This window comes from Mustela nigripes, chromosome 3 (assembly GCF_022355385.1).
Source record: "Mustela nigripes isolate SB6536 chromosome 3, MUSNIG.SB6536, whole genome shotgun sequence".
Taxonomy (NCBI): Eukaryota; Metazoa; Chordata; class Mammalia; order Carnivora; family Mustelidae; genus Mustela; species Mustela nigripes.
In genome coordinates this window covers 824,996-849,906 of record NC_081559.1, presented here as the reverse complement: position 1 = coordinate 849,906, position 24,911 = coordinate 824,996, and positions in this window count along the sequence as shown.

Genomic DNA, 24,911 nt, shown 5'->3' with positions numbered 1-24,911 from the left:
TCAAGGATCTTTACTAACACAGCATAATTAAGGTTTTCGAAAAAATGTGAGGCTGATTTTAAAAATTTTTTTAAATATAAAATGAACAGGAATGCAGGTTGGAAGTGCAACAGAATTTGCCTGTTTAAAGGAGAGACTTAATAAAGCAGCAAAGTTACATGCAATGAAGAAAGAAAACCTTTGCAAGCACATTAAAATAATATCAGATAGTCTTTGAAACTGTTCATTTACATTTTCAATAGTTGTGAAAATTACTTCACTGGTATATACTTTTTTCCCTTTGTAGTTCACGTTAGTTTAGCAATGTGAGAGAACTGCATTTCAAGGTACAAAGGCTCACTTTTCACTAATGTGTAGAACATGTCTACTTGTTCCATGATTTAATAATCACTAAATATTTGTTCTCAGTACTGTTTTAAGTGTAATAATATTTTCTAATTCAATAAAGTGTGAAAGTAGCAAAATAAAATTTATAAAAATATATCTTAGCTGAAGTTATTGAGAATAAAATTGAGTTCATTTGTTTCCTTTCTTTAACCACAACTAGCTATAACTATTTCACTAATGATAATATATTTCAAATTATTTAATAATATGAAATGAGAATCTTTCTTAGAACTATTATATCCGACCAATTTCAATTATATAGCATTTTCAATATACATAATAAAATACGTTTTCTTCTAATTTCTTACATAAGAATTTCATGAAATGTGTAATTTAACACTGCCTTACCCAGATGCTGCTATGTACACACACCTGTTGCCCAAGTTTCTGGAGTAACAGGAAGTGCCCATTATCACAGTAAGGGCGACATGGTGGCAGATGCACTGATTGTTGAAGTGGCAGGACACACGCGTTAGGATAAGCGCGGCAGTCATAGTGCCCGAACGTAAAAATCAGCATATCTCATTTTTATTACACCTCATTTTACAGTACTTCTACGATATTGCATTTATCACTAATTGAAGGTTTGTCCTACACTGAGCAAGTCTATTGGGATCATTTTTCCAAAAGCATTTGTTCACTTTATGTTTCAGTTTGGTAATTCTCACAATATTTCAAACTCTTTCATTATCATTACATTTGTTGTAAGGGTCTGTAATCCGTGATTTTTGATGCTGCTCTAGTACCTGTTTTAGGGTGTCAGGAACTGCACCACATTAGACTGTGAACTGAACCGATAGATGTCGTGTGTGTCCCGAGGGCTCCTCTGACCAGCGGTTTCTGTCTCGCACCCTCTCCTCAGCTTGCCGCATTCTCCGAGACACAACAGTATTGAAATCAGGCCAAGTGATAACCCTGCAGTGACCTTTAAGTGTTCAAGTTAAAGGAACACTTGTACATCGCTCACTTGACATCAAAGCGAGAAATGACTGACCCTAGTGAAGAAGGTATGAGATGACAGGTCAGAAGTCAGGCCTCTTGCAGGAGTTAGCCAAGTTGCGAATGCAAAGGAAAAGTTCTCAAAGGAAATGCAAAGTGCGGCTGCAGCGAAAACACGATGGGAAGAAAGTGAAACACACTACTGCTTACAGGGACAGAAGCTGTGGTCTCAAGAGAAGATCAAACCGGCTGTTAAGATGCTTTTGAGCCGAAGACTAATCCAGAGCAAGGCCGTAAAGATTTGTCGGACCCCGGTAGGTTTTGCGGGCCGACAGGCGCGAGGAGAGCGACCGGGCCAGCCGGAGACCCCCACTAGGGGCTGAGCAGGATGGCGAGTGTCGCGGGTCCGGGCGCATTCACGAGCCACACCAGGCTCGGGGGGTCTGTCGAAGCAGGATCTCGCTTTACTGAGCGGGGTTGCAGCTTATATTGGGTTGGGGATGGGAGATGAGGTCAGCGGGGAGAGAGCCTATGGGGTTTGGTTAGTGGTCAGTAACTGGGTAGGGTGTGTTGGGCCAGAGGAGGAAACATCAGAGATATGTGGAACTGAAACCGCCACGGTGGCGCCAATACTGCCACAGTGGCGCCTTTTCTAGCTGGAAGAGAAGGCAGGCCAGCGCCACCTTTGCTGTGCCCAACAAATATTCACTTCTCTAAAGGCGAAGTGGGTCATGAAGCCAAATAGGAAGTTCAACGCGAGCAGAGGTTGGTTCACGAGGTGTAAGGAAAGAAGCCGTCTCTATAAAAGTGCAGGGTTGGCGACTCTGTGCCACGCCATCCACATCTGGCGAGGATAATTAACGAAGGTGGTTGCACTTAGCAACATATTTTCTACGTAAACAAAATTAAACAGATTTATATCGGCAGAAGATGCCATATATAGGACTTAAGTAAATAGGAAAAGTTGATGCCTGACCAAAATTTCAAAGGATAGGATGATTCTTGTTAGGTAGAATGCGGCTGGTGACGAAGTTGAAGCCAGTGCCCGTTTACCGTCCCAAACGTCCGAGGACCCTTAAGACTTACACTAAATTTACTCTGTCTATGCTCTATAATGTGAACAGCAAAGCCTGGATGAGGGCACATCTGTTTACAATAAGTTACTGAATTATAACAATTTACTGAATATTTTAAGCCCACTGTTGAACCTACTGCTCAGAAAAAACTATTCCTTTCAAACTATTACTGCTCACTGACAATGTACCCGGTGGCCCAGGAGCTCTGATGGAGAGGGACAGAGTAATGTTGTTTTCATGCCAACATTCATTCTGTAGCCAATGGATGAAGGAGCAATTTCAACGTTCAAGTCTTATTATTTAAGAAATATATTTTATAAGACGATAGCTGCCACAGGTAATGATTTCTTTGATGGATCTGGGCAAAGTAAATTGAAAACCTTCTGAAAATGATTTGTCAGTCTAGACGTCATTAAGAAATGTGGGATTCCTAAGAAGAAGTCAAAATATCAACATGGATGTGGGTTTCGAAGAAGCTGATTCCAACCCTCATGGACGACTTGGAGGGCTTCCCACTTCAGTGGAGGACGTAACCGCAGATGTGGGGAAGCAGGTACAGAACAGAATCAGGACTGGAGCCTGAGGATGAGACTGACGTGCCGTAATCGCACGATAAAACTTTCAGCAGAGGAGGACCTGCTTCCTACGGATGAGCAGACAGTGGTTTCTCAAGATGGAAGCTTCTGCTGATGGAGACGCTGTGAAGAAGTTGAAAGGATCCCGAACGTGACAGAAACAGTTGTTACGCAGCGGCAGGGTTTGAGAGGACTGGCTCCAGTTTTGAACGGAGTTCTACCGTGGACATAATGCCATCAAACAGCGTCACATCCTAGAGAAAACTACCTAGGAAAGGAAGAGTCAGTGCACACGGCAAACCTCACTGTTGTCTTATTTTAATTGCCACAGCCACCTCCAAACCCAGCAACCAACACCCCGACCCGTCAGCAGCCGCCAACATTGAAGCAAGACCCTTCACCACCAAAAAGTGCAGATGATGTTCAACATCATCATTTTTTAGCAATAAAGTATTTTTAAGTTAAGCTATTCACATGTTTTCAGGCATAATGCTATTGTACAATCAATAGCCTACAGTATAAACATAATACTTTTATGCTTACATTATATGCATAATATCTTTTTAAAAAAAAGATTTTATTTATTTACTTCAGAAAGAGAAAGCACGAGCAGCAGTGAGAAGGTGCAGAGGGAACCCCAAGCAGACTGAGCACTGAGCACGGAGCCTGACACGGGGCTCCATCTCACAACCCTGCGATCATCACCTGAGCCGAAACCAAGAGTCGGATGCCTAACCAAGTGAGCCACCCGGGCTCCCCCTAAACATAACTTTTATGTGACTTGGGAAACAACAATCTCATTTGACTCACTTTATTACAGTGGTCTGAAACGGAACCTATGCTATCTCCGAGATATGCCCGTCTGGAGTTCACCGCTTCACTAGGTAGATGACCTTGGGCAAGTTAAACAGCAGTTCGCACCACAGTACTTGCTGCAAAAGTTATCTCATAATAACAGAAAATATATTTTCCCAGTAGGTTTCTCTGAGATTTCTATAAGACAATGCATGTAAAATATTCAAAAGTCGCTGGCACATCATAAATAATCAGTGAATGTTTTATTAATGAAACATTGGAAGTTTTAAAAATTCTAATTCCTAAATTGCACCAATTCATAGTTGACAAACGCTATTACATGTATTATGAAATTTTATTGAACAACAATCTTGCGCACAGATACCGGAATCTCCACTTTACAAGCAAGGCGGGAGGCAGGAAGGGAAAGCAGGACGAAAGTAGGGGTAGAAGCGCTGCTCTGTGCCGCCCTCAGGCTGAGGCCGTTGGTCTGAGGCCAGTATTCTCACTACTACGATGGAGACACTGGATTACAAGGAATAAGGAACTGGCAAATAGTAAATGGAGAAAAAGGGGTAGAGACTTCGTAGTCTGCATTTTAACCATTTCCTTTTTGTATGTTAGTTTGTGATATATCCACAAATCATCTGGGTTTTATATATTAATTCCTCCATTGTTTTCACAGAAAGATTAAAGTACATAGCTTTCACGTCAATGAAAACACCAGCAAGATGGCTCATGATGTGAAAAGTAGTTTTTATTACGGTTTTAACAATATGTTATATGCAACAAGTTTTCTAGGCAAACAAAATTTTAGAATTAATGAAGTCATATAAAAATAATTTCAAATATATATTTTTTGTTTTATGAATAATTTTAGGCATCATATATTAAAGAAAGAGATCCTATTATCATATCTGATTTTCTTAAATTTTATACAATCCAGTCACTAAGGTTTTGCCTCTTGCCTCTTTCTAACGTATAATACATTTATAATGGTAATCAACCTCAGTTCCTTTCTAGATGTAGAATTGGTATAAATAATGCATATGAGAAATACAATATCGCCACAGCGATGTTTAGAAACTGTTGAAAATGAGACAGCAGATCCACCAGGATGAATCAGTCTTACTTTTGGTAATTTCTGGGATCTTTTTTATATAAAAAGAATTAGTCATTTTTCATTCAAATAATTCTCATTACAATTATGAAACTTTTTTTTATTGTATCTCTATGGGATTAAAGACAATAACTAAATCTCATGTGGTGATCATTTCACAATACATGTAAATCAAGCCATCATGCTCACACACGTTAAACTTCTACACTGACTATGTCAGTTACTTCTCAGTAGAGCGGAAAGAAAGGGTCAGTAAGTGAGACACGGTAGACCCTCTTCAACACCTACTATGGCAATTATCAATTATGTTTGTGTATTTGCTATGCATACTTATGTTTTCTAAATTATAGATTCAAGATATACACAGACAAAAACACATGTAAATCTTATAAAATAAGAAAGGGTTGTGAAAATATTGAACCATGATATTGATACAGTATATAAAAATATAGTAAATGTGGCCACAGTGAGACATCACTAAAATGTTCTTCAATAAAATAGGATTAATATACTTTTTTGGTAAGCAGTTGTGAGAATGTAAAAAGATGAAATATATGAAAAGGTTTTATAAATTGTAGGACCTTAATAACTGTTAGAGAAAAGTTTACTAAAATTAAATCTTGAATTTTGAATAAATTACAGATTATTTATGATTCTAACTATATTTAAATAGAAGTATATATAAATTATTACTTCATAGATATTATTTAATATATATTATAAACCTTGGCATTTTAATTTGATAAACATGTGATAATTTACTAGAAACTAATTGGCACTGAAATTTGTTCCTTCCTTAACTATAGTATCATTGTCTTATAAACACACCTGGAATAAATATGAAGATATATTTGTTTCATTTCTCTTCTAGTTTTGGGTAATTGCCCACTGAGAATGGAATTTTCAAATTAAATAATTAAGAAAGTTACAATGGAACTTAAAAATATATACAGGGGCGCCTTGGTGGCTCAGTGGGTTAAAGCCTCTGCCTTCGGCTCAGGTCATGATCCCAGGGTGCTGGGATCGAGCCCCGCATTGGGCTCTCTGCTCAGTGGGGAGCCTGCTTCCTCCTCTCTCTCTGCCTGCCTCTCTGCCTACTTGTGATCTCTGTCTGTCAAATAAATAAATAAAATCTTTAAATATATATGTGTATTATATATATAATGTTATTATATTATATATAATATATATAATATTATATTATATAATATTATATAATATATATATATATATAAATTTTAAGGAGCATTTGTCAAGTATCCTGTATATATATAATATATAATATACACAGTATCCTGTATATATACAGGATACTTGACAAATGCTCCTTAACATTTTTAAATCACTAAAGTCTTCATAGTTCATTATCATCTCATACTGGTTTAGAGTTTAGAAGCCTCTCAGTGTATCAGTAATACATGTCAAAAACTGAAATCTATAGTTTTTATGATAAGAATAATTTATTTTATCATAGAGCATTTACATTTGCTTACAGTTTTTTTCTTTACATAATCTCTTGATATTTGTAGCCATCTTATATTATAGAGCAAACATTTCCTCTACTTCAAAGTGAAAGATGTGCACTCTAAATTACTTTGCCCAAGGTCATGCAGCTATCGTGCATATGACCCTGGGCTAGAATCTTGGTCACCGAAGTCTTTATCACTGGAAGCTAGAGGTTTCCCCAAGTGCTAAAGGAAATGATTATAGTTATCAGACTTGCTATAATCTCTTTATAAGTAGTATCAAGCAGAAATCTCAAGTATTTTAAATACAAGCTTTCCTATTTCCATGACCCCAATGTAAAGAAGACAGAGCACCGCAGGCTCAATAAACGTACATTAATGTGATGCGTCACTGGAAGGCCATGGGCAGTGTTGGAGTGATACGAACTCATCGCTGAGTGCACGGGATGACTTTCTTTACTCCCACAGAGCATGAGGTGAAGTGACTTAACGTAACGGTATTCATGTAGTCAGCAATATTTATTGAGTGTAGAGCATATTCTAGGCACTGTTCTAGGTACTCGGGATTCAAGAACGAACAAAACACACACATTCCTGTTGGTGAGGAATGCCCGACTTCTTTTTTTTAAGATTTATTTATTTATTTTAGAGAGAGAAAGAGAGAGCGGGCACACAGGGGGAGGGACACAGGGAGAGGGAGAACCCCCAGTGGATTCCACACTGAATGAGGAGCCCAACACAGGGCTCGATCCCACAACCCTGAGATCATGACCTGAGCTGAAACCAAGAGTCAGTCAGTCACGCTTAAATGACTGTGCCACCCAGACAGCCCAGAAACGACTGATTTTAACTTTGTAAACATAATAAATAGAGTGTATTGGGTGGTAATACGTTCTGTTGAAAAAAGAAAGCAAGTGGGCCGTGTCAGAGGGGTGCTGGGTAACAATTTACACAGCATGGCCGGGCTTAGCATCAATGAGAAGTTGGTGACTGGAGGGTGACTTCAGTCTGAGACAGTAAATCATACAGACACCCAAAGAAGGGAGTCCCACTCGGAGGAAACTGCCACAGGAAGGCGCTTAGCAGTGTGCCGTCTGTCTCGGTTTATCTGAAGAAAGGGGCCACCAAGTCTGCAGGAGAGGGCAAGGCGGAGCAGAAGGTCTTGGAGTGGGAGAGGAAACCAGAGACCAGCTCATAGGGCTTTGCAGGACGTCCAATGTCTGCAGCGAGTGAAAGGGCGAGCCCTCGGGAGACTTTCAAGCAGAGCCAGAGCTCATGTGACACATTTTTTATCAGAATCGCACTTTGGAGTGCTGTGTTGGTAATACAAAGCGGAGAGGCAGGAGGCAGCAAGACCCGTGGAGAAGCTAATAAACGAATTCAAGGAAGAGACGACAGGCAGCTTAAAGGAAGCGGAGATGGGAGAAGGGGTCTGACGACAGGCACGTTCTGAAGGGAAAGCAGGTGTGATTTCGTGGCAGACTGAATGTGGTATGGCAGGGAAAATGGACTCAGGAACGCACTAAGGCTTTTGTCTTAAGACACATATAGGATGGGGTGCCTGAGCAGCTCAGTGGGTTAAGGCTCCCCGGGAATATGGTTTCCCGGAGCCAAGTGAAGAAACTGTAACAAGATAAAGCACACAGTCAATTAATGGGTTGAAAGAATCAACCATTTGCAACATACGGTTCAAGAGCAGCTGCATTGGCTGGGGGTACATTCTTGGGTGGCTGGAGAGAGCCGTAAGAGGAGAGTTATTTGACACTGACAATGTAGAGAATCTTTTTTTAATTTTAAGTAATCTCTACCACAACATGGGGCTCAAACTCATACTCCAGGATCAAGAGTCCCGTGCTCTACCCAATGAGCCTGCCAAGTGCCCCAACAATTCTTGCTGTAAAGAGAAGCAACAAAATGCAACAAAATTTTATGTTTGTTTGTTTTTTTTTTAAGATGGAATTAATAGTTTCTTTTTTATCCGTTACTGGGGATAATCCCATAGAGAAGGGGGAATTTATTTAACCAAGAGAAAAGAATTGTAGGATCAAAATTCTCAAGTGGAAGAAGGGATAGGCTGTACTGACCAAGCAGAGGGACTGGCTTTAGATAAGCCCCATTTAATAGGATGTATTTTATAATTTTATATTTAAATATGTATCAGAAGTCTTAAATTTGGTCTCTATGTATTCAAACATATTTCTAATTAAATGTAAATTAATAACTATATATAAAATATTTTGTTCCTCTTCCCTATAAAGACAGCAACAAGGTCCATCTCAACATTGTAACGTTCAGCTGAGTGTGATAAACTGTGTTCAGTGTTGAGACATGACACACGTATTAAAATGACTCAATTCAACAAATACTGAGTATCTGCTTATCTTTTAATTCTTTTCCTGAGTAGATGCTGTTCTTTGTCAAGGGCACAACTTGAAATAGGGCTAATTAGAGGTCATTGGATTTCACATCTGTGTATAATTGCTATAAGCTTTTGACTAGACTATGTCAATGAAATAAAAGATTCAATTTGTAACAAGAGTAAGAAGAATTTGCAAAAAGTTGTTTTTAAATTAAAAAACTTAAAAGCATGGACTAAAAATTACTGTTTTTTAAAGGCACTCTGGAGACAATCATGATAAGATTTTCAATGTCTGATTTCTTAATGAGTCAGAATTATTCTTCAAGGTATTTTGTTTTTTGAAAAGAACTCAATGTTTTATCTTCCTTTTGTGCATGCTATAAATTGGCCAATTAAATATGCAGGCGTGTCTTCACGGTGTAACAGTAAAACCTGTTAGTTTTTAAAGGATTAAAGCAGATATACATAAAAAATAGATTAATTTTAACTATATCATCAAAGGATTATTTTCATAAAAATATCATAAATACTTACCAGAGTTAAAATTGAATATTAAATAAATAAATATTACTTTAAAAGAAATGTATGCAAATGTCTTCCTAGGATAGCATATTAATTTTTTTGTGTAGATCTATTTCTTCTTTAGATTTTAAATTTCACATCTAAGAACATATATCTGTCTTTCCTTATCCAATTAGCTTGAATTTCCATTCCTTCATTAAAGAGTTTATTTTACATTTTTTGATAGCTTTATAATTTTGAAATATTATGTTTTAAGATAATATTTAAACTGCCTTGACATTATGTATTATTTGCTTCCTATTATAACGTTTAGATTTATTCATGTACATTAAATATGTATACCGATTTCTAAATATCTCCATGTCACAAGAAAGTTATTATCACCAATTTATGGCTTTTAAACGTCCTTAAGTCATTTTGAACTTGTTGCTATTCTTTTCCGACAATATTTTATCTTTAATACTTTATTCCCTTCAAATATTACATTATTATTTAGTTTATAAGTTGTGTATTATTATCATTTTCTACTCATAAAAACATTGGCACCTTCTCCAAACTCCCATTTTCCAGTGTCCAAATTGCACAACTCAGTGAAAAGCCCCTTTTATTACAACCTGCTTCTACTTTCACACTTATTTAACTTGTTTTTATTTTCTGCCTATCACAGAAGAATGCAATTACCATGAAGGAATCCGTTGTTGGCACATAGTTAACTCTCAGTAAGTATTGGTTAATTGAGTGAAGGAATATTTGCACTTAAATATAAAGTGATCTACATTAATGAGACCACAAGTTCAGCTGCTGCAACAAAGAATCAGAACAGTGACCTGAGATATAATGACTTTCAATACGTCAGGGATTCCATTTCCTTCTAACTTATTGCTTAGCCCCTTCATGGCATTACTCAGATCCGCCTGGTCCACAAGGGATCACAACCGAAGCTGCGTTTGAGCCGGTGAGAAGAGAAAACAGACACTGCGCGTACATCCTTTCATTTCAAGGTCATGGATCCATCACTTTAATTAGCGCTATGGTAGTCAGGATTAGTCGGACGTCTCCCACCTGCTGGAATAAAGTCTGGTATGCTAGTGCACATTCTAGGGGGTCCGGCCTCCGGCTGGACTGCACTGCTCCACAGCTAACCCAAGAGAGGGAGATTATAACAGCTTCCATCTCTTCACCGCTTACAACCATTTATTCTTTTGCATCATTTTAATTTCCAGCCTTTTACTTAAAAATGAATTAACCACACTTTTGAGACTCTTGAAAAAATAAAAGGAAGTATGCACCTGATTACCCCATTTCAACACAACCTACTTTACCAAAGAAAATGTAGTAAGATCCTAATTCCACTGGAAGAAACCAAAAACTTTCCTTTTGTATTTTCCTTCCAATTTTGACTGAAATCAATCATGTTGCATAAACCCAGAGAAGTATCTTAGCATATGTGCTGCTGGAGCCAGCACCCCAGAGAAGTATTTTAATCAAGTACATCAAGCACATACACACACACCACGTAACACTCACATACACAATACACACATGCATAACACACACATACACACTCCTGTGACTTTTCTACTCCTAAAGGCATCTACAATCTTCTCAAAACTCAAATAGTCTAATGTACCAATGGGTGAAGTTTTTAATAACTATCTGCATGAAGTGTTGTGTTATTTCTATAGATTTGTCTTAAACTTCTCACTGCTGCAAAATACAGATGCCACACACCTATCCATACACTTTAAAGGGACAATAAAGGAATGCAGAAAACAGTCAATTGCTTATAAAAAATAGCCCTAGATACTGGGGTATGGATATGAGAGGTCATTAGTGAATTTTTCATGATGCTTTCGAAAGGATACAGGTGAATCAATGTAATATTTTATATTGTGCTATAAACCATATACGTTTATTAAAGAAATACGTAGAAACAATAATGAAAACAGAAATGTATAACAGCTTCATGGATTTGAGGAGAGATGGCCCTTGATCCACACAGTTTCTGCACTAAGTAACCAGAAACTGTAAATCATTATCAGCATTTTCATTAATCTTAAAAATCAATCTTAAACAAATAAGAATTGGTATAGAGTGTTAGCCTGTGGTAAACACAGATATTACAAGGTGTCATTTTATTGACAGATACTTAAGACCAAATATTCCGTATTCTCCTCGGGGGTTTTTCTGACCTTTCATATGTATTTCAAATATATTATTTTTTCCCTTGGAACTTAGTTTACTATGAGGACCCTTTAATGTCCTATAGCCTCAAATCCTCTAGGAAGCTAATAAAATAGTGCTTAACTGCTCTTGGTTCGGCGTTATTGCAAGGATTAAACTCCCCTGTTCTTAATTGCAGAGCACAGGCTGCTTTTGAAAGCTTTTTCACTTGCAATAAAAAAAGGTAGTCTCTGAAGAATAATGATAGGATTAGGCAGGAATCATTCACCTCTTATCTTTTAAGAAAAAGGCTTTTTGTTTCTATGGAGACGCATCCAATGATACGATGAAAGGTACATGGCAGAGAAGGAGAGACGGGAAGCAACGCAGGGTCGCCTTCAGAGGGTTAATATGACACAAAGACTCATCCAGTTCCAGGGAACCATCAGTAGAGCAACTGCATAAACAGCATTCTCTCGATAGTCGGTCCAACATGAGCAATTTTGCCAACAGCATAAAATGGGCACCGAATATATACACTTGGTTTTTTTTTATCATTTAATGTCATAATTGAGATGTTTGCTCCTAAGTTTCAGTATTCACACTAACTCTACCAAGCTCTGATCTACTTGGTGAAAAGGTGATTGTTTATATTCACATTAAAAAAAAAGGAAGATAGAATCGTGACAAATTATTAAAATATTTTAATAAATGTATGGTTTACATCAACTGCTTTTTCTCCCTTACAAGAGGAAATACATTAAAAATAAGCCTGAAATATACCCTACTCAGGGTTAAAATATAGAGATAACTTCATTATCATCAACATGAATTTTGTCATAATCAACAACTGAGCAGCCCAGTCAAAAATATCACTTGAGTGCTACTCTGTTTAAAGTTTTTGTTCTTTCTTTTATCATATATTAATTAGCTCATTTGATCTTCACAGAAACTCTATAAAGAGGGCACCATCATCTCCTTTATATTTTACTCTAATTGTAGAGATGTAATAGGATTTCACCAATTTAGCTCACCAGAGCTAAATTTTAGAAAAAAATACATCCCATATAAGGGAAGTGCAGGTGTGCTAATTAATATATGGATCATCCAGATTAGTTATTTGTTCTTTTCTTTTATCGTTCTTTTTAAGTCATCTCTACACCAGCACGGGGCTTGAACTCACAACCCTGAGATCAAGCGTCAGAAGCTCCACCGACTGAGCCAGGCAGGCGCCCCATGTTACTTGTTCTTTCCACGAACACATCCACCTTGCACAGTTGCTGGGGCACGAAACATTAGGCGTCGTTCTAGCAGAAGGTTCAGAAAAGGGGGAAACAGACATCCATCTGGTTAAGCTCTTAAGACATTCCAGGCATTGAGATGCTCTTTAGCACATATGGTCGCATTCCAGTCTCTCCAGCTCCTGGGGACAGATGGGAGAGGGTACACGCACCGAGAACGAAGCTCAACTCAAAGACAGCTCATCAGTGCTGGAGCTTGATTTGGAATCAGGACCGATACCCTTCCTATCTCCCATAACATCTCTTCAGATACCCGGGTCTTTGTGTCTAGATTTTGTTGCGCCCAAGTTTTCACATCCGAGAGACCACCAAGGAGCCAACACCGATGCAATCACACAAGGGTTTATTCGACAAGCTTAAGCTTGGGCCCAAGTGTACCCAACACAGCAGAGTAGGCACTTGGACCCCGAGCTTAGTTAAGGCAGGGGTATTTATGGGTTCCTGTTACTAAAGCAGGTGGGGATTCCTGGAACCAAAACAGGGTGGGGGTTACTAAAGCAGGGTGGGGGCAAGCTCAGCCCTTGGGCACAGGGGTCTGAGACGGCTGTGGAGCTAAGATGGCTGTACCTATGCTAAAGCTAAACCTGAGTTGGGATGGCCTTAATTATTTTGGCCTCCACAGATTTCACATAATCAACTTCTCTCTTCCATGCACTGTTGGGTCACAATTTCAAACCACTAGAAAACGGTTTATGATTTTTCTGTAATTCATTCCAATGTGGCTATTCTGTTTCTTATCATTGAAGTATTATCATTTTTCACTATCATATTTTTAGTTGTTTCGATGTTCTAAAAAAGCATTTTAAGATGAAGTATTTGTTTTGTCAGAAAAAAAGTACTTAGCAATATATATGTTATCTGATATTTGACAACCAATACCTAAAAATATCCATAGAGATAAAAACAAGCCATTTAGGGCTCTTGTTGATTGCTGCAAACTTAAATATATAAGCAAAGCAATGCAATCTTATTCTTAGGAAAATAATGTAAGGTTTCTTCATCTCCTGCATTAGACATGATGCTCGTCAAAGCTGAAGAACAGAATAACTAGTCACTGTCTGATAAGCACTCAGAAAAGTCAGACACATGGGCTCACAGACACTTCTCTGCTAAATGTGGCTGGTTATACTGCAAAATGAATAGCTAGCACATTTATCATAATTTATAAATCTGTTGTTCTGGCAAGTTTCATAATGATTCACTAGAAAACGGAAAACCTCGAATCCCCACCCCATTCATCTAACTGTGTTTATGAAGCCCCGAAGTAGGAAAGTTGGGGACAACACAGAGGTGAAAAGCAGCTCCTCGTGGTCTCAGGTCCACAGCTGATACACAGGTCGGGACTCTCTCTCCTCCACCAAAGGATGGAGACTTTGCAGTCCATTGACAAGTAACCTACCTGTGCATTACTTTCCTATTCTGCATATCCACTTCTGGCTTGGTGAGGTCCAAACTAAAAAACCATTATATTTCTCCTGTATCTATCCACATATGCCCTATTTGATCATCATGGGTCTAGTATTATTCTATATAAATCTATCAAATCCATCTCTTTTGTAAGAAATATGCTATTGGTATATCAAGATATATCTTTGCTTGGTAAGCAGTATGTTTTCACTTTTTTTATATGTATTTCCCACAAGATACAGCAGTTTCAATCTCTGCAAATGTGTAAAGAAAGTGGAATTTGGCCTGATCCTTGAAAAATGCCTACATCATTTCCAGAAAGATAAAGAAAGGAAGGACATTAGGATGAAGGAAAAAATTACATTAAGAAAGTCATGGAGGGACGCCTGGGTGGCTCAGTGGGCTGAAGAAAGTCATGGATATATCAAGGTTTGGTGGAGCGTAGTACAAACACAATGCACTTCAGGGAGGTTTAAGGAATTGTCAGAAAATTAAGCTAATATTACAAACTGTGACAAGAGTTAGGAGTAATAGCGAATCTTCAAAAAATTTAAACTTTCCCCAGCACCAAATGTGAAAAAGAACATTTTCCCTCTCCCTTTTCTTATAATTTAAACTTGTAATGATAAATCCTTTCTCTGTCTCTTTGAAAGGTATGTAAATCTTGTAAAAGCTAAACAGGATTGCTAGTTTTGCATCTCAGGAATCTTTCTTGGGGTCCCCGGAGGCATCTTTGCGAAATGTGAAAATCAGGGGAGATTGTGCCCTGTTTCCCTGTTTCTGTGTTTCTAGACATCTGGATGCAAGAGATAACCTCTTGCTTATCTCACAGACCCGTGGATCCACGGTAAATAGTTACTATAATAAGGATTGGAATGAAATATATTAATCAATTAAACATTTGTAGTTGAAGAAAGAATTAGGAGTTTGTGGGAGTTTGTGTAAACTTGGGATGTTGATAGGTATTAAGACCCGTTGAAGAAAAATATCAAAAGAACCATTGATCCAAGAATATTTCTTCATACAGAGAACTTCTTGGAAGGCTTCCCTGTTTATAATTTTTCTGAAGCTGAGTAAAAAGTGTACTGGGTGATGAAGTGGGGAGACGCCCATGGAGCTCGAGGTATAAACCATACTCCTGACGAGAGACATGCAAAGTAACGAAGAAGTGTCATGAGGGAATGAACTCTCTGAAAAAGGAACCAAGAATCTCTAGAGAACTTCTTCCTTCTTTTCCTTCTCTAGAAAAAATACCAGCAAACACTTCAACATCTGAATATTGATCTATGCTGTAGAAACACTAAGTAGTATGTCTACGAATATAGGTATGTGTAGATTTGTGTGCACATAGAGAATTTATTTATTTATTTAAGATTTTATTTATTTATTTGACAGACAGAGATCACAGGTAGGCAGAGAGGCAGGCAGGGGCAGCGGGGTGGAGGGGAAGCAGGTCCCCGCTGACCAGAGAGCCCCATGCGGGGCTCGATCCCAGGACCCTGAGATCATGACCTGAGCTGAAGGCAGCGGCTTAACCCACTGTGCCACCCAGGCCCTGAGATTGATGTTATTAAAATCAAATTATCACAGCTCAGAAAGTTTATGTGATCGATTTAGATATACGTGAGGCAAAGCATGAACCAGAACCAGCATCTTCCAGCACTATAACTTCTTTCCTTTGTAATATAGTTCACTTGATGTCATATCTTGTATTTTTTAATACACATATTAACATAGATTTTATATATATGGGATATAAGAAACTTATATGATACATATACATGTCTATGTATATATACATTTATCATTATAATAAAAGAATAACATCTTGTTATATTACTGCTATTATGAGCTTAGAGTTCAAAACAAAAATATGTATTTTTTAAAAATGAACATTCCTTCGCTATGAATATATGTACTAACATCCAGTAGAATAAAAAGATGCAAGTTCTGAGGGAAGAACATATAATAAATTCACATTAATTCATGCTTATTATTTATCACTCTGGCATTTGAAAAAATAAAAATTTCTTAAATATTGATACAAAAGAAATAAATTGGATCACTTGTCTGTCTCAATAAATCCATTTATCCAAGAGATTTTTTGCTTCAAAATGAATGTAATATCCTAGTACAATCACTATACTTAATTTTAATAATTAATAACAATTAATCTTAGTATAAGTACTCTTGGATAAATACAAGCCAACTGCATAGTTAATGCATAAAAGAAATCATTCATGCTTGAATATCTTCTCAACTTTTTCTACTTCAAAGCTGTTATCACATATATGACTTTAATATAGTTTTTCCAATTAAAACAACACTATAATTGGGGTAAGGATACTAAATACATTATGCAAAAGAATCAAGACAACAAAGTTTAAATACAATTTAGTAGCGTATTTTTTGGAAGGCTCGCAAAAAAAATCTTTAAAAAGAGAACACATTATCGAAGTGAGCAGATGTTATAAAAGCAGTGGACAGGAAATACAGTGAAGAGGTACTGTAGACAAAGATTTCTTATATCTGTTGCCTTTGATTTTAATGAGATAAAATGTAAAGCAACATTTACATAGAAATTATTTTGAAATATGATAGAAATTCTAAGAAAATTGTGTGTAGTTTGGGGGTTTTTTTGGTTAGTGACATGTACTTCTGGTTGGCTATTACCTATAAGTACTAAATCTTGCTTCCATTATATTATTTAATATTTTAATTGAAATGTAGTGTACAAATAATAAAATATACATATCTTTTCTGTTCAGTAGAATGATTTCAGGCAAATGTGCACAGTCCTCTAACCCACACTCTTTCAAACTGGCTGTTTCCCACCTGCAGAAACTTCCCTCATGCCTCTTTCCAACCTCTGACCCTAAGCCATCCCTCACCAAAGGCAAACACTGATCTAATTATAATCACCATAAACAACTTGACCTGTTTTAGAGATTCTTACAAGTACAATCAGTATGTATTCCTTTATGCCTGCTTTTTATTTCACGCAAAATAATGTTTCAGCCAGTCGTCCATGTTGTTATGTATATGAGAATCTAAAAAATCTTTATTGCTGAGTCGTATTCAATTGTATGACTATAACAATTTGTTTATCTCGTCCACTCTTGATGGCCACTGGGGATGTTTCCAGGCTTTGCCTATTATAATTTAAATTAGTCCTACAAGCAACGTTTAACCCCTTGTTCCACATTTTTATAATATTTTTTAAAAGACTGCTGTTTAAAGCAATCATTCTGGTAGACATTTAGGGGGATCTCAAAGTGGTTTGTATTTTCATTTCACTGATAGCCAATAATATTGAGCATTACTTCATGTTCTTATTGGATAGTTGTATATCTTTGTGTGTTCAATTTTTGGTATATTTTTATTGGGTGTTTTGGTTAAATTGTAACAATTCATTATATATTTTAGATACAAATTGTTTGATATATATAACATTTTGTTCCAGTCTTCATTTTCTTCAGGTTGTCTTCTGAAGAGGAGTTTTAATTTGATGAAGTCCAATTTATAAATTTCTAATATGCTTAGAGATTTTCCTTTCCTTTTTTTTTTTTTTAAGATTTTATTTATTTATTTATTTGACAGAGATCACAAGTTGTCAGAGAGGCAGGCAGAGAGAGAAGGAAGCGGGCTTCATGCTGAGCAGAGAGCCCGATGCAGGGCTCCATCCCAGGACCCTGAGATCATGACCTGAGCTGAAGGCAGAGGCTTAACCCACTGAACCACCCAGGCACCCCTTTTCCTTTCCTTTTTAAGATAATTTTGCCTACTCCAGGCCATGAAGATAGTCTCCTATATTTTTTCAATTTTTTTTATAGGTTCAGATAACATTGAGGTCTAGGATACATCTCAAAATAGTTTTCTGTGTATCATGTGAAGTAGCTTTGGAGCTTTATTTGATATCTAATATGATATTTACTTTCTGTTATTTCTCATGGAACTTTTCCCATTGAATTTTTCTGGTGCATTTATTACATATGAGTTGGCCATATGTGGATCCTTCTATTTCTGGACTCTCCATTTTGCTTCATCATTCTACGTGTCTATCTTCACATCTAGAATACACTGCCTGAATTACTGTACTTTCATAGAAAATCTTAAAATCAAATGGGACAGTCCTCTAGCTTTGTTCTTCTTTTTACAGATGGCTTTAGCTATTCTAGGACCTTTGTATTTTCACAAAAATTTGGAATCACCCTATTCGTCTCTGAAGCAGATCTTTTTTTTTTTTTTAAAGATTTTATTTATTTATTTGACAGACAAAGATCACAAGTAGGCAGAGAGGCAGGCAGAGAGAGAGGGGGAAGCAGGATCCCCGCTGAGCAGAGAGCCCGATGCGGGGCTCGATCGCAGGACCCCGGGATCATGACCTGAGCCGAAGGCAGAGGCCTTAAACCACTGAGCCACCCAGGCGCCCCTCTGAAGCAGATCTTGATGGACTTTTGATTAAGGTTGTATTGAGTCTATTGATGAACTTATGGAGAATCGGCAAGTTAACAATATTGAGGATTATACTTTGGAACATAATATTTCTCCCCACTTATTTAGGTCTTTTACAATTTCAGTGTTGTTTTCTACTTTTGTGTGGGAATTTTACGTATCATATGTTACATTTGTCCTTTTATCCTATTATAAATATTATTTTAAATTTTCAATTGCTTATTATTTCCATATGGAAATATAATTGATAACATTGACTTTATATAATGAGGATTTTTATTTTTTATTAGTTACTTATTATTATTATTATTATTTTAAGTTTTATTTGACAAAGAAAGAGCACAAGCAAGGGGAGCAGGAGGCAAAGGGAGAGGGAGAAGGAGAAGTGGGCTCCCCATAAGCAAGGAGACTGATGCAGTGCTCCGTCCCAGGACCCTGGGCTCATGACCTAAGCTGAAGGCAGATGCTTAACTGACTGAGCCACCCAGGTGCCCAGAACTATTTATTTATTTATTTATTATTATTATTTTTTTAAAGATTTATTTGTTTGACAGACAGAGATCACAAGTAGGCAGAGAGGCAGGCAGAGAGAGAGGAGGAAGCAGGCTCCCCGCTGAGCAGAGAGCCCGATGCGGGACTCGATCCCAGGACCCTGAGATCATGACCTGAGCCAAAGGCAAAGGCTTAACCCACTGAGCCACCCAGGCGCCCCTAACACTTTTTATTTTTTGACAATTTTTATAATTAATATTTTTTATAATAATTTACTTTTGAATTAATTTTTTAATAATTTTTGATAACTTCTGATTATTTCAGTTATTATTTTTACTTGTTTTGTATTTATCGATTCTACAGATTTTCAATACTCATGTTATCTGTAAACAGGAATAATAAAACTCCCACTTTCTCTCCTCTTTACTTTATACCCCTTATTTTTCTTGCTCGCTGTATTAAAACAATTGTAAAGTGTAAATGGATGTTGCGGGAGTACATCCTTTACTTCGGAAATGATCCCAGAAAGGGAATAAGTATTTGCAATAGCCTGTCTCCCTTTGCACGTTGTTATTCCTCGTTTTCTGTTTTTTTTCCCTCCCAGCTAGCTCCTAAGGCCCACAGCCAGCCCATCTCTAATTTCTTTTAAATTGTTTAAAACTACAGTGTATCTCATTATCTCATGCATAAGCAGGCTGATTCTTCAAATTAACGGTACTGAGTTCATCTGTTTATCCATCTATCTAGAAATAAAGCTTACCTCAGCGTATTGACATATTAAGGGGCAATTCCAAAGTTGTGTAATGGATGGTTCTACAATGACGCACACCGTTGACCTTGAGTGAGGAACACCCAACGCACCGGACGGTTAGTGATCTCACCTGAGAACGCTAATCACGACTCCAAGCTTATCTTCCTGCTCCGGTTTTTTCAGAGACCTGCTCGGAGACCTGTTCTAGTTATTCTTTGCAGAGACTCTGCAGAGATGATTTTGGCTCCTAACAAAAAATAGTAAGTAAAATTTTGAAGAATCCATGAAAAACAAATTGTTGAAGCAATTTTTGGGGGGGCACCTTGCTTGATCCATGAATTCTGTTGTTGTTGTTTTTCTCTAACTCTGAGCATTTCAAAGACCTGGGTAACTGCTTGAGAGGATGAAAGAAAACTTTCCCGTACTTTTTGTAAGTCAAGTAGGAAACAATGAAACGAAAAGAAAAGCTAGCTACTTTAAAGAAAGATGTACATGAAATTCTAATAGACATTATTTTTACACTCTTAACTTGGGCAAAAATGCCACATTACTTTACATCCTTTAAGCAAATTAATTCTAACCCTAAGATTCCATTCCATCCTCTATTAGGATTCCTGAACAACTTATGGCCATGACCACCAAGAAGTCCTTGGAGTTCGCATCATATCCAAGCCCAGAGACGTCCGTCCGTTCCATCTTTCCATTTACCTCTTGCCCCTGAAATGCCCACTGGCCCAGTCCGCATCAGTTCGTCTCGGAGGCCCAGATGCCCAGTTCTTTCTGCATCCAGTTTGGGCACAGGGATCTGTGAGGAAGCTGAGAACTCGGGGGAGAGCCGATGAGCATCTCTGGGTGCATTAGTTATCATCTTCCTTTTCTAATGAATATTACAGAAAAACGTTGTGATACTTGTCAAGTCTCATGATCCGGGTCCTGGGATTGAGTCCCACATCAGGCTCCCTGCTCCTAGGGGAGCCTGCTTCTCCCTCGGACTGCCACTCCCCCTGCTTGTGCCTTCTCTCTCTGTGTCAAATAAATAAAATCTTTTAAAAATATATACATTTATAAAAATGAATGATATTTTTAAAAATTTTTGAGGAACCTCCACACTATGATCCCGAGTGGCTGTACCCACTTGCATTCCCACAAGAGTGTACAAGGTTCCTTTTATTCCATGGTCTGTCAACACTTGTTTCTGGTGTGTTTTATTTCAGCCATTCGGACACGTATGAGGTGATAACTCGATTTTGTTTTGATTTGCATTTCCTTGATTTTGAGTGAGGTTGAGCAAAGTTTTCATGTCTGTTGGCCATCTGTGTGTCTTTTTTAGAAAAAATGTCTGTTCATGTCTTCTCCCCATGTTTTAACTTGTCTATTGGCTGCTAAGTTGTATCAATTCTTTATATATTTTGGATATCAACCCTTTACTGGATATGGCATTTGCAAATATCTTCTCCCATTCAATAGGTTACTTTTGAGTTTTATTATTTCCTTCACTGTACAAAAGCTTTTTATTTTAATGTAGTCCAACAGTTTATTTTTGCTTCTGATTCCTTTTCCACAGAAGACAAATGTCCAATGTCGGAGAACTTACTGCCAATGCTCTCATTGAGGATTTTTATGGTTTTAGGTCTCATCTTTTAGGTTTTTAATCCAATCTGAGTTTATTTATGTGTATAGTTAAACAAAGTGGTCTGGTTTCATTCTTTTGCATGTACCTATCCAGTTTGCTCAGCACCAATTTTTTTTTTAAAGATATTATTTATTTGACACAGAGAGAGAGACAGAGAGGGAACATAAGCAGGGGGAGTAGGAGAGGGAGAAGCAGGCTTACCACTGAGCAGAGAGCCTAATGTGGGGGGGCTCGATCCCTGGATCCAGAGATCATGACGTGAGCTGAAGGCAGATACTTAAGGACTGAGCCACCCAGGTGTCCATTAGCACCAGCTGTTGAAGAGATTATCTTATTCCCATTATGCATTCATTCTTCTTTGTTGAAGATTAGTTGACCATATAATTTCCATTTAATTCTGGGTTTTCCAATTTACTCCATTGATCTATGCATCCATTTTTACACCAGTGCCACACTGTTCTAATTACTACTGCTCTGCACATAGCTTGAAATCTGGAATTGTGATTATCTCCACTTTTGTTTTTCTTTTACAAGACTGCCTTGGCTAGTCAAGGTCTTTTGTGGTTCCACACAAATTTTAGGATTGTTTGTTCCAATTCTGGAAAAATGTTGTTGGTATTTTGACAGGGATTACATTAAATATGTAGATTGCTTTTGGTAGGACAGACATCTTAACAGTATTTGCTCTTCCAAACCATGGGCATGGAATGTCTTTCCATTTCTTTGAATGTCTTGAATGTCTTTCTTCAGTGTTTTATTGTTTTCAGAGCGCAAGTCTTTCACCTCTTTGGTTAAATTTATTCCTAAATATTTTATTGTTTTGGGTGCAACTGTAAGTGGGATTGTTTTCTTAATTTCACGGTCTGCTGTTTCATTATTAGTGTATAGAAATGCAACAGATTTCTAGACATTGATTTTACATCCTGAGACTTTACTGAATTCATCTGTCAGTTCTAGTAGTTTTTGGTGGCGTCCTTACGGTTTTCTATATGTAGTAGCATGTCAACTGCAAACAGCTTTACTTCTTCCTTCCCAATCTGGAAGTCTTTTATTTCTTCATGTTGTTTAACTGCTGTGGCCGGGACTTCCAGCGCTGTGTTGAATAACAGGGCTGAGACTGGACCTTCCTGTCACGTTCCTGACCTTAGGGGAAAACTCAGTGTTTCACCATTGAGTATGATGTGGCCTGTGGGCTTTTCATAGGAGGCCTTTATTACGTTGAGGTACGTTCCCTCTAGACCTACTTTGTAAAGGGTTTTTATAACGAATGGGTGTTGTACTTTGTCGAACGCTCTCTCTGCCTCCACTGAAATGATTGCACAGTTCTTACCCTTCCTCTCAGCGATGTGAGTGTCACGTTGACCCGTGTGCAAATATGGAACCGGCCTAGCAATCAGGAATAAATCCCACTTGATTGTGGCTTATGACTTTTTGTATTGTTGAGATCAGTGTGCTAATATTTTGTTGAGGAATTTTACATATATATTCATGAGCTATACTGACTTACAGTTCTCTTTAATTGCAGTGTCGTTATCCAGTAATTGTACTACTGGGTATTTATCAAAAAAATACGAAAACACAGGGGCCCTGGGAGGCTCAGTCCATTAAGAATTCAACTCCTGATTTTGGCACAGGTCATGATCTGAGGGTCATGGGATCCAGCCCTGTCCAGCGTGGAACCTGCTTGAGAGTCTCTCTCTCCCTCTGCACCTTCCCACCACTCACACGTGCACATTCTCTCTCTCCAAACAAAAACAAAAACAAAAGCACAAATTACTACCCGTAGCCTTTGCAATTGAGGACAATTATTTCCTTGAAAAACATGTAGAGAATACCAAAAAATACAGAAAGGACATAATTCAGAAGCTAATACGTGGGCTGTATTTCATCCTGTATGCTGAACCAGCCGTCACTCAACAGTCGCGTTTTCAGCCTGAGCACCTCACTCCCACCACGCTCATCCTTCTAACACGGGCCCTGGCCTCAGAGCCTGGCTGTTCTCTCTGATGCTCATGAAAGGACCCATGTGTGTGCTTTACCTGGCTTTCAGTCCCCTTCACCATCCATCTACAGACCTTCAGCTTTCCCCTTCAAACATATTTGATGACATGTCAGTTAGACATATTACTTGGGAATAATAAATTGTGAGGGTTAACCGAAGTGTAAAATGCTCTACTCTAGCAGTCATGGTGGACAGAACAAAAAGAGCTCGGCCCCAAGCCTTTTCTATTTAAAAGGTGCCAAAGTCAAAGTAATTTTTAGAAGGCTGTAAGTATTTTGAGGTCTCTTCTGCTTTATTAAGTTGTCCACCCACACTGTTCTAGTTATGGTATCAGCAGGGCTGGATGAGATCAGAGCACAAGATCAGAAACCTTGGACTCATTCTGTTACCCACGGTCACCTCATTTCGCTTTGAATCTCACCCATTTCTCACCCACACCATGGACACATATACTTAGCTCCAGGTACTGCCTAAGGGGATAATTTGCTGCATGAAAGACATGTCAGCAAACTACCAGACCGTAATACGGTACAACAGAATAACTCTCTGTGAATTAAGTTTATGTGCACATTATGATTCAGGTCAAAATGCATGTAGGATAAAGATGTACAAGAATACTTGAAATACTGAATATTTTTACAGCTAAGGAAGTAAAAGGGCCCAAATAATTTCATCTGCTTTATGAGACCAAGAGCAGCAAATGTCTCCCTCACAAGCTCAATGCAGATTTGTCAGCAAAGTAGTGTTAATGAAAAACAAAAAATGGAATCAACTGATGACAGAAAAGCCTGAAATTTATAAAAGATGTACATTTCTAGCTTTTCTTAGTAAGTTAGATCTAACAATAGGAGACCACATTGCTGCTCTGCAGTGAATGGAAAACGTTTTTTCTAGTTCTTCACAATTATCAGCCTCTTTGAGTCACACAAAAGATGACGATATTTCCCTACGGGCCTAGTATAGCCCTGTTCTAAACTTCTTGTCACATTTCATTCTCAATATCAATGTTTTCATTCTTAAAAGTGTCCCAGTTTAACAGAATGTGCATGGGCATGCTACTTACTTACCTTCCTGGTACAACTATTCCATCCCGCCAGCACCCGCATGTAACGGATGGGACAGTCCAACAACTCCCTGAAGAGCTGTTACTACCACTAACATCCTCTGGTAGAAGACGCTTGGTCAGAAAGACCCTTGCCGAAACACGAGAATCCTGGAACTCACAAATGTTTTCATACTAGAGCTGGTAATGAAAGTCCCTTTCTTCTCTGACAAGGGATTTAGGATGTCAATTTAAAGTTGTCTGTGGTCACATTGCCAATGAAGAATCCAAACGGTAGAGGAGATGAGAGACTAGGTAAGTCTTAGTAGTGAATAAAAGCTGATCTCAGTCGCAATCGTCATTCCTGACCTTCCTAGTTAAGAGGGTAACTTAGTTCATTTTTATTAAGCTAATAGAGTTCAGTTT